This window comes from Agelaius phoeniceus, chromosome 1 (assembly GCF_051311805.1).
Source record: "Agelaius phoeniceus isolate bAgePho1 chromosome 1, bAgePho1.hap1, whole genome shotgun sequence".
NCBI classification, from domain to species: Eukaryota; Metazoa; Chordata; class Aves; order Passeriformes; family Icteridae; genus Agelaius; species Agelaius phoeniceus.
In genome coordinates this window covers 61,160,979-61,171,608 of record NC_135265.1, presented here as the reverse complement: position 1 = coordinate 61,171,608, position 10,630 = coordinate 61,160,979, and the positions used below count along the sequence as shown (strand labels likewise).

The 10,630-nt window shown below is 35.1% G+C and overlaps 1 long non-coding RNA gene across 1 annotated transcript in view; it reads right to left on the bottom strand.

Annotated features, from left to right (window-relative positions):
• Positions 1–7,039: 7,039 nt before the first annotated feature.
• Positions 7,040–10,630, bottom strand: part of LOC143695771 (uncharacterized) — a 49,426-nt gene continuing 45,835 nt past the window's right edge. Inside the window, exon 3 of the long non-coding RNA XR_013185305.1 lies at positions 7,040–7,145. This is a non-coding gene — a long non-coding RNA (uncharacterized LOC143695771). The remainder of the gene's footprint in view (positions 7,146–10,630) is intronic.

Below are 10,630 nucleotides of genomic sequence, written 5' to 3'. Positions count from 1 at the left end.
TTATTTTTGCATTGGGCTGCTTCCCACAGTCTCTTTTTTTAATGAATGAAATTTGCAGTTTAGGGAACTGAAGTGAGAACCTGAAAACCATTAAGAAATGCTTTTTATTTTTGAGATCATGTTCATGTTTACCCAAATCTAGTTTGGTGTGTGGTGATGTGAATATTTCAACTAGCAAAAGGCAGGGCTCCTTGATGTAGTTAGTAAATAACTAGTAAGTTCCAATGAGAGAGACTAAGCCTCTGGCTGGTATTACCAATTTGTGTTTAATACCAGTTTAACAAGTAAATAGTGGCTCCTCTTCTGCTTGTCATACCCAGCTTGTTAAACTTCTCACATAGCTCTCTCACAGCTTTCCATTCAAATTCAGGACTGAAACCACAGTACTTTAAAATGTTTATAAATAGCTCTCATGCTTTACCAACCTCCGTTCTTTCTGCTTGAGCCTGAGGTAATGAGTTAGGTGCTTGCAACTGCTGCATTGAGGTTGTGGACTCTCATCTGCTTTGTTGCTGGCTTAAAATACCTTATTGTTGTAATCTCTTAATAGCCAGCCATCAAACTTGCCAACTACTCATTTAGGGATAGGAAGAAGAGGCAAGAATGTTACCTTCATGCACACTAGGATTTATGTCCAATTCCTTGTTTCTCATCACTGCTTGAACTGTGAACTGTATATGTGTAAAAATTAGCAATAAACAACACAACTCCTGACATGTCTTGTCAGCATTTGAAAACTGGCAACAGAACTGTATGCTGGATGGAAATGGAAAATATAACTCCAAAAGCTTGCCTGGCATTCTCCTGCTTCCAAATGCATAGGAGAGAGCCTTTTCCAGAGAAAGATCTGTCATAGCTTTGAAGCTTGGCTTTGGTTGAAAATATAGTAAGGAAAGTATTTTCTTAATCCTTGCTTCTGAAAAACTATTCCTAGTAAAGAAAAAATTAATAAAGCTGTCTTTTTTTATTAGGGCATTTAGGTGACGGCCATAGCCTTAAGATATTAAATTAACATGCTTTGTGGAACCCTAGGCAATTCAAAAGTCATATTGGAGTATGACTTACAAGAGAACTAAGCAGTCTTGCCCTAAATGAATAGATATCTCTATTTCAGAATTGATGTAACCCCTGCACTTTGGCTAGGGAATGCTGCAAATGCTGAAATAAGGGTTCACCATTATTCCTTTGTTTCACATCAGAAAGAAAAAGAAAAAAAATTGACCTCTTCATGTGTTTTTGGAACAGCTATGTCCAATGAAATAAAAATGAAAGACTATTTTCATAGCTTCTCATATTTATTGCCAAGTGAGAACCAGCACATTACATTTAAATTTTAGGAAAGATATAAGGCACAGTTAAGTATAACTATAACACTTTTCAGAGAGAGTTATTATTTTCATACATGTTGTTTCTTTATCTACTCTGGCTGGGAGCACAGTAATCAGATGAGACTATTGGTGGAAAAGCTCAGAGAACATGATGGGAACTCTAAGAGAAACATGGATCCTCTCTCCTGCAGAGTGGAGGCATAAAGCTGCTTGGAAAAGTATGTTCAGAGAAACAGGAAAGGGAAATGGGAAGATTTTCAGGAATATGAGTGAATATTCGATTGACTTGCTTTCTAGCAGCAGACACACAAAAACCCCAGATTAAAATCCTACACCTTTGTCTTTTTCAGGAATTTTCATTAAAGGAGCCTAGAATGGAAAAGATGAAAACGGTCTCATCTCTGAGCTACCAGACCGAGGAGAAATTCCCTCTGCATCACATGGAGGTAAATGCTTTTATCATGAATATTCTCATTACCAAATTAATAGTCTTGCTGCCCTTCAGTGGCAAATGCTCTGACTGCTGCAGCTCTTCTGTGCTTGTGTTTGCAATAAGGCCCTTCTCTTTCCCTCCTAATTTTTAAAAAGGTCTCAGCATTCATATAGACTGCAAGCATTGGTCTTTTTTTTTATTGCCATTGCAATAGAGAAATCCATATAGAAAAATACAGGCAAAGTAGAGGATGATTTGATATTGGTGTTTGCTGCTGTCAAATAGATTTTCTGGGAGCTACAGGGTAGAATATAGCAGGAAGCATCTGTTTAGTTCTGTTGAAAAGTGTTTAATAATATACAATTGTTATAATTTAAAAAGATTTAGTACTTAAACTGAAATGTTGAAGATATCCCTGCTCATTGTAAGAGGGTTGGACTAAGAGACCTTTTAAAGCCCTTTCCGACCCAAACTACTGCATGATTGTATATAAGGTTTTGTTTCATATTTATAATCAACACATACCATTAGACATCCCCTCAAATAAAAAAGGGCTTTCCCTTTAGAAGAGTAACAGATGGTCATTAGAAGGAATTAGTATTTGTTACTAGAATTAAAGAGGTAGCAGAATATTTTGCTCAAAAAGAACAGGAAACAACAAATCTATTTCAAATGGCAACTTGCTACTTGGTTTATCAGTGTAGTTTTATTTTGTTTCTGTAAAGAAAAAATAAATTCTTCCCATTTCACTTGTCATAATATTTTAGTTATTTTTTGCATGAAAAGGCAAATATCCTTTTCATGGGACATGGCATTGAGAAGCTTAACTTTTTAAGTTGTCATATTGCAATAGTGCAATGTCTTTGAAGTTATATTTCTTGTTGTAGGAATTCACTGCTTTATTGAATAAATCTCAAAAGACTTGTAAGCACCTGATTTCTTGTTTATTTTTACAACAGCTAAAATTATTCATTAGGCATCAAAAGCATATTAAAATATTAATTCAGTTTATGAGATGCATTTTTAAATAGTTTGTCTGATGATGCTCTTAAATTCCAAAACAAATTATACTTCAAGTCACAACATTGTTCTCCAATGTAAGTTTCTATTGGAAAATTTCTGGGTTTAGTATACTGGATAGTATCAGCAGAAATCAAGTCTCCTTTTCTACAAGAAAAGGAGGCAAAAATTGACAGACCGCCCTACTTTAGAGAGGACTAAAAGAACACTGGAAAGATGCAGTTCTGGGAAAAATTAAAAATTAACTGTATCTTTACACATATCTTGGAAAGTGTTGAAACATATGCACTTGTTAGCTGCTTGATAGGTAGTATGACTGTTTCTGAGTGTATTTTTTCATACACTCTCCCAAATGGCTCTGCAGAGATATAGATATAAAGCTACTATGAGACTCTACTGTCCACTGAAGCATCATGTTACCCAGACTTCAATGTTTTGTATGTCAGGGGGGTATATAGGCAAAGGGAAGGAGTTTTCTCAGATTGGTTTTACTGGGAAACTGAGAAGTCAACTTTGTGGCAGGGAGAGCAGAAAAAAAACAAGACATTAATGGTTTCTCCTTACTACCCTATTTTTAATTAGGTACTTGCCCTTCTGGAGAGGTGTGGAACAATTAATGGTCCTGGATCAAGATCTGAGAACTTCAAGGTGAGTTCCTGTCCATACTGACTGTCCTAAGCAAGGCAATCTGCTTGGTATCCTGCTGTGAGTGAACTTACTGAATTTTAAGTGAGTGAAAGCTCTCTCAGTAATATTGGGTTCCTTCTTTGGTTTTAAAACAACCCCTGAAAAGAGCTGAATAGAAAACAAATTTCCTTCATGCAGGAAAAAAAAAAAAAAAAAATAGAAGCCATATATTTCTGACAGGTCAGTTTTGGGGAAGATAAAAATGGCATTTGGCTGGCTGGTTTTCCATCAGTGGATAGACTGTCTGCCTCTTCAGCTTCCCAGGACACTCACCCTGCCAGTCACCTGTCAGCCAGGCAGAATGAGAATCAGATTGACTGTGTGAAGGAGTGGGGATCTTATTGCTTGGGAAGCCACAATGGATAAGGAGCTGCTCTGGCTTCTCTGCTTCCACCATGGGAAGACATAGAGTCAGGATTCACAGGGTTCATGAAAAAAAAAAAAAAAAAAAAAGAGAAAAATAGGGTTAAATGTTGCTTGTAACCAAAACCCAAAAAATTCTTCTCCCCAAAGATTTACAGCTATGACTCCCTGAATGATGAAAAAACCCGCATGTAGATGCTTTGTCAAGTAGTAAATATCAGAGGTCAATATATTGAGAATTTTTAATTTTAGAGTGGTTCCATGATAAGAGTGATGCTATAAGTATAAATAGTCAGGTGAGCCAGACATGCCCAATAATTTTATTATCTAAAAGTAAATGCAGACTTCTAGTCTGTTAAAATGAGTTTTCTCAAGGGAAGCTGTATTATTCAGAGCAGAAAAGGAAGTAGTAGAATCCTTTAAGTGATGGGGGAAAACTTTATTGAATGTACATAACAGCAAAAAAAAGTCATTCTCATAGGTCTATTAGAGTACATTCAGACTCTTAGAAAATCACAACTATTGACAGACTTAGAAGACAAAAGATCTGTATAGAAAAAAAACCTGCTCTAATTATTGGATAGCTTGCAATTAGAGAAAAGCAAAATCAAACTGTCCATTGATAGGTAATGAGCAAATATAGAATGAGATGTGCTGAAAATATTGTTCTACTGATTTCAGAAACGGTAAAATAGGAATTTCATTGATAACATGGAGTTATACTTAGAAGAAATTTTTGTTGAAGAGGATTTGTCAAAAGCAGCTGTTTTGTCTTCATTTTACATCATGAAAGAAGGAAGGTGTATTGTCATGGTATCTGAAGTGATATAAAGAAATGATCTAATGACAGTAATTTGTCTACTGCTACCTTTTATATTACACTATAGATACAAGGCTAAAAAAAAAATCCCTAGACACCAAACTGTACTGACAGATAGTCCTTGGGGCTTTAAGAGTCACTTGGATGTTTGGACTGAAAGTGTAACAAAAGTTTTCTTGATGCTTATCTGTATCTTGGACTTCCTTCTAACCCTTAAAAACAATGACCCACACATTAGGGTCATGCAGCTTTAGTGAATCCAAAATGGTTTGCAGTGGTGTTATGTTTTGCAATGCAGATTTGTCTTTAACTTGGATTGTCCTGGAGTGGGAGGAGAGGATTGTCCATCAGAAAATGGTTAGTTGGTGGTTTTCTGCTTTCTGAAGGCAGTCTGTGCAGTGTGAAGTCCGGGGAAACCAACTTGTCTGCTGCCCAGGCATAAAGTCCTTCAGCAAGTGAGATTGAGCCATATATTCAAACAAACACAAGCCAGCACTTCACTTAATGTGTTTGTTAGATTTCTCCTCCTTTAGCCAGCACTACTGTAGTCTTTAAACAGTGTGACAGAAGTACACTTCCACTTCAGTTAATGGATTTATCAAATACCTTATTTCATGCTTTCTGCTTTTGATTTATGAATTTTGATCCCAGAGACAAGGACCCTGTGAGTATTGATTGCAGAAAATGTCAGACTAACAGAAGTTAATTTCGCTTGTACATGTGGAAGTCTGTGATTCCCTGACAGCGCTGTCTGTGGAGAACGGGCTGTCACCCAGCCCAAGCGACACCACAACAGCCAGCCCCTCCACCCTGAGCACTGCCATGAAAGAGGATGTGGGACTGGCAAAGGGGTCAAAGAAAGGGATGCCTGGAGTCAGGGCAGGGGAGGAGGGGGTGAGCTGCTGTGGATCCTGTCCCTCTGTGACTCCCTGCACGTGATTGCAAGGCACCTGGTGGGATTATGAAATGGAACCCTGCCAGCACCACTACTAGTCGGCGACACTTCATTTATCAATTAGCTTTCATTGCAAATTATAAGTATTTCTTTATTTTAATTGGCAGAATCAAAATGTCACTTCCACAGTGGGGCATTTTAGTGATAGGAAGTAGATGATTTTTACTTGGTCTTTGTACCTCTTGCATTTGAGAAGGGATTAAAAACTTCAAACATCCTATTATGTTTTAATTTTGAAAGAACATGTTATCTCAGATGGCAGCAAAACAGGCAATAAATTCTGGATGTTAGACGAAAATTAATAAATGTTACCAGGTCTTGTTTCTTCACTAGAAAAAAGAGATTCTCACTAGACATTCACTTTGACGAGGGTGAAAATATGCCCACTGCGTTAAGCTGAAATGGGTTAAGCTGAAATAGGTTAAGCATTTGTTTTACCCCTGTAATCTGCTTTTTTATTGACACTTTTCACCAAACTTTCATCTGGCATTTTTTGACTAGCATAAATATCACAGAAAAAGTAAACCACATTGGTTTTTTGCTGATTTTTTTGTCTTAAAATTAGATTAAAAGTACATATATAGGATGAAATGCTAGAAAAGTACAATAATGTGGGATGAAATGCTAGAAGCTATGAAATGGTTAAATTCTCTATCCAAAGTTAAATGCTAAAGTTACAAATAAAAAGTGTTCAAAATTATAAATGTAGACAAATACAGATAGCTGAACACAGACACAACAATAGTCTTATGGCTGGAACTACTGAAGGAGTGGAGAATAATCTGTGATTCCCCTAGAGAAATATCTTTATTTTTTCCCACTTGAAAGACTAATGTCACTCTAGATATTTGAAGAGTTTTGGATAAATAATGGTGTGAAAGGGATATAGAGGGAAAAGGTGCAAAAAAAAGATTCTATCACTTTAGTTTCACTTTAAATGACAAAGCATGGGCTCTGGGCACTGGGGGCATGCTGGTTAATGTGAAGGCAACATAGGAATCAAAAGGAATTTTGTGCTTATGACCATGGGAGGAGGGGAAAGCAAAGTCCGATGGGTTTCTCTCCTTAATCACCATACTTGAAAACAGAGAACTGTTAGGTCGCATAATGACAGTAATATTTTTTTAAACAAGACTTTTTAAGGAAATAGCATGGATTTTATTTTTTATTTTTTAAATCTGGACATTAACACATTAAGGAAATAGCCTAGGTTTCATCTTATTTAGATATTTCATGAGAAATAAGGCAAACTGTTTGTTGGCTTTCATAGCTGAAAAAGATGTTATTAGAATGCAGATCAATTCTCAGTCAAAAGGTCTTTACCACAGAATATACCTATGCTTCTCCTCTTTGCCTTTGGGAGAATCCAGTTTATCCACTTGTGGAAGAGGACGAACATATCATCATGAGAGGATTGTTTATAGAAGGGAGGATCAGAACAGAGGTTGCAGGCCAACCACACCAGAGTAAAATATGTACCTCTTCAAAGATCTTCACTTGTACTCCCCTTGAACAGAAACTGCAAATCTCCAGACAAAACTGTGTCAAGATAGAAAAAATAAAATTTGTACATATTGCACATAGATGCAGGTAGGGACATGTATGGATCACACACCTACATGCATACATATAAACACCTCAGTGTGTCTGGATGTTAAGCCTAATTTCAGAAACTTTTTCTCTTTTGGGTTCTTTCTTTCTTTCTTTCTTTTTCTTTCTTTCTTTCTTTCTTTCTTTCTTTCTTTCTTTCTTTCTTTCTTTCTTTCTTTCTTTCTTTCTTTCTTTCTTTCTTTCTTTCTCTTTCTTTCTTTCTTTCTTTCTTTCTTTCTTTCTTTCTTTCTTTCTTTCTTTCTTTCTTTCTTTCTTTCTTTCTTTCTTTCTTTCTTTCTTCTTTCTTTCTCTTTCCTTCTTTCTTTTCTTTCTTTTCTTTCTCTCTCTTTTTCTCTCTTTATTTCTTTTTTAAAGGGTTGATAATCATTGATGTTAGTGATTTGTTTAGTTAAATATCTTTCTCTATGGTGGAGCAGGCTGTATCATCGCCTGTTCAGCTGTTTCAACTGCACTTACATCACTCACATCAACTCCATGGGGTTTTGCTTGAGACTTTGATTAAAAAATGTCATTAGACATACAACATTTCTATCTAACAAGATAGAAAAAACATTTTTTTAGTTTTCTGGAAATATTAAAGATATAATGGCAATACATAAAGAAGCAGGGGCTTTTTTTGATATAGAAGTTATGTACTTAATGAGGCACATTAATTCTATGTTTTTTCCTAGAAGGCCAGAATTGTATGTGGCCATTTACATGTGCAATTTTAAGTCATATATACGTGTTATCCTTTAACAGCAGTTCGACAAAATCATAGAGCCTTTGTTTAATGGAAAGGAACATGCAAACAAATACTCTATTTCCTACATAAATACACAAAATGCAAACAAATACTCTATTTCCTACATAAATACACAAAATCAACTGCTTGGGAGCATGTCAAAAATATATGAATGTATTGCATATGGTTATATCACAATCATGCATTTAAGTCTGAATCCTTAAACATATGTGCACAGCTGCATGTGTCCAAATTTACATAGTATGTCTAAACCAGGCATCCAGGAATTAAAGAGAAGTGAAAATGTACAAAAAATACTTTTTTCCACATCTAGCCATGATACATACTGAATATAGGACTTATATTTAAAGAAAGAATAAAATTGCAATAGTATATTCAATTTTCTGTTAATGTCTTAGCTAGATGGTTCTAATGAATAATATAAATGTTTTCAGCTACAATATAAATCACTCCTAAAAATTACTTTATCAGTACAGTTCTGAAAAGGTAAGGCAATATGGCTTAACAAACACAAGAATTGTAAAGTGGATGTTCCATTAAAAAATTTCTCTCATTTTATAAAGCTTCTATATTATTTGTGAAATGCCCACAAAGACAAAACCTAAACATATTTTCAATGTGAAAGTAAATATTATCTTCAATAGTTCCAACCATTGCATTGTTTTCTTTTGTAGATACAATTCTTCTTCAGGAAAAAAAGGTCTGGTTTCTTAGCTGTTAATTGCTCTTTAAACAGTGTTCACGGAAATCTCCTTGGTGTAGGCATTGAATGCAGACAAAGCATAAGGAAGGTGGGATTGTCAGAGGTGCCTGGACAATTTTGAATATTGTCAGATATCTTGCATTTTACAAACCTGTCATTATTTCACCCATTCTGAAACAGAAACATATTTTAATGTTAACAGCACCAAAAACACCACCACAAACCTCAGGCTATTCTGCCTTCCCCAAGGACTTCCTCATGGGAACCTGGACAGTGATGACCTACCGAGACAATGTTTTTCTTTTTTCCTTTAACTGTGAAGTTTTCCATAGTGGTATCAACTTGAAAGTGTGGCTCTTGTTGGGCACTACGTCTTTTTCTTTTTCCAGTTAAAGGAGGGGTTTAACTTTACATCACTTGCAAGAAGAGAAAGGAAGAGACTAGGTACTTTGTTTTAAGAAACAATGTACATGATGTCTGCATCTGGGAAGATGCAGCATAATGTATTGAGTCTGTTATAGATAATTTATGTAGATAGAAAAGTATTTGGTTTTAGACAGTTTTAAATAAGTTGTGATTTTCTGTTTTAAGACTTGCATAGGTAAATTGTTACTGTAATGGAAATATGATATAAACAAGCCTACTAGTACTATGTAAAGAATTCTCTAAATATTAACAGATATGGATTGTGTGATAGTGGGGTATTATTTAAAACTTTGCTGGCACTAATGAGAAGTGGCCAGTGAAATCCACTCTACTTGTCTGTCATAGGATCATCTTAAATCCATCCTAAGGAAACCTGTAGAGCACTGGTCTTGTTCATCATTTTGTTCTGTGGAAATAAATGTATATAATTTTAAATATTTTTTTCTGTAAAGTGACACACATAAATGGCATTAAGAATGTTGTTTACAAGGTATGGGTTTTTTCTGCAGTCCTTCCTCTAAAAGCAGAGATTCCCTATACCTCTAATATGTAAGCATTTAAGAGGCTTAAAATATATATCTAATACAATCCAGTAGGTCTAAAATGAATATCCATTGTCAAGAGTTTAAATCTAATAATTTTGGATTTACTGCAATAGCCTGCCTTATTTACTGTATTAACAATAGTATAGCCCTACTGTGATGCTGCTGTAATTGTAATTATGTGGAGAAGTTTGAATTATTTTTTAGTAGTCTTCCAATTAATTTTGTTTTTTCTTTCTCAAATAATCAAAAATGCTGACAAATTCAGAAAGATGCTTGCACAAAAATCTGTTTTCCTCAGCTATATTTTCTGTCATCTCTTAGATGCATTTTTTAGAGAAGCTCCTAGGAAAAAGTTGAATTTGAGATGCTGCTTAATGCTTAATTTTATTTCTGTTGAAAAAATGAGTTAAAGAAATGCCCTTGCTTCAGAAAGCAATTTCTTCCAAATGAGATGTGAGAGGGGAGAAATTTTATCTTCTTTGAAATGCAGGATGAGAATCTGAATTTAAAAGCAACCCTGTCTAAAATAATAATTTCATTAAAAATTTTTTTCTTTGACATTTTTGAAGTAGTTAAGGGCTTGGATTTTGTTTCTTCTGATTGAAAAAAAACTGGATGAATAGAAGGCCTAAAACCCTGATCCCAAGCCCCCTCACACTCAGGTGGGATATTCTCTTAATTTGAGTTCTAATGTACGATGTAGAATTTAAGCAGCCTTATCTTATACTTTACTTATTGATTTTGAGACTAAAATTTTAACTTAACCAGTAGAAAGCATCAGAAAAGCCTATTGCTAGAGAGATTTAAAAGTAGCATCTTTGAGTGCATTTAATATTTATTTCATAAGACAAGTATGATGGACTTATTCACTAGAATGCTTCTCAGGTTACACATGATTTTATACGATGGTTTAATGCTTGTAAATATTGCGACCATCTCAGACTCACGCTGGTAAAACTAGATCTGTCTGGAAAGCACCACTCTTTCTAAACTT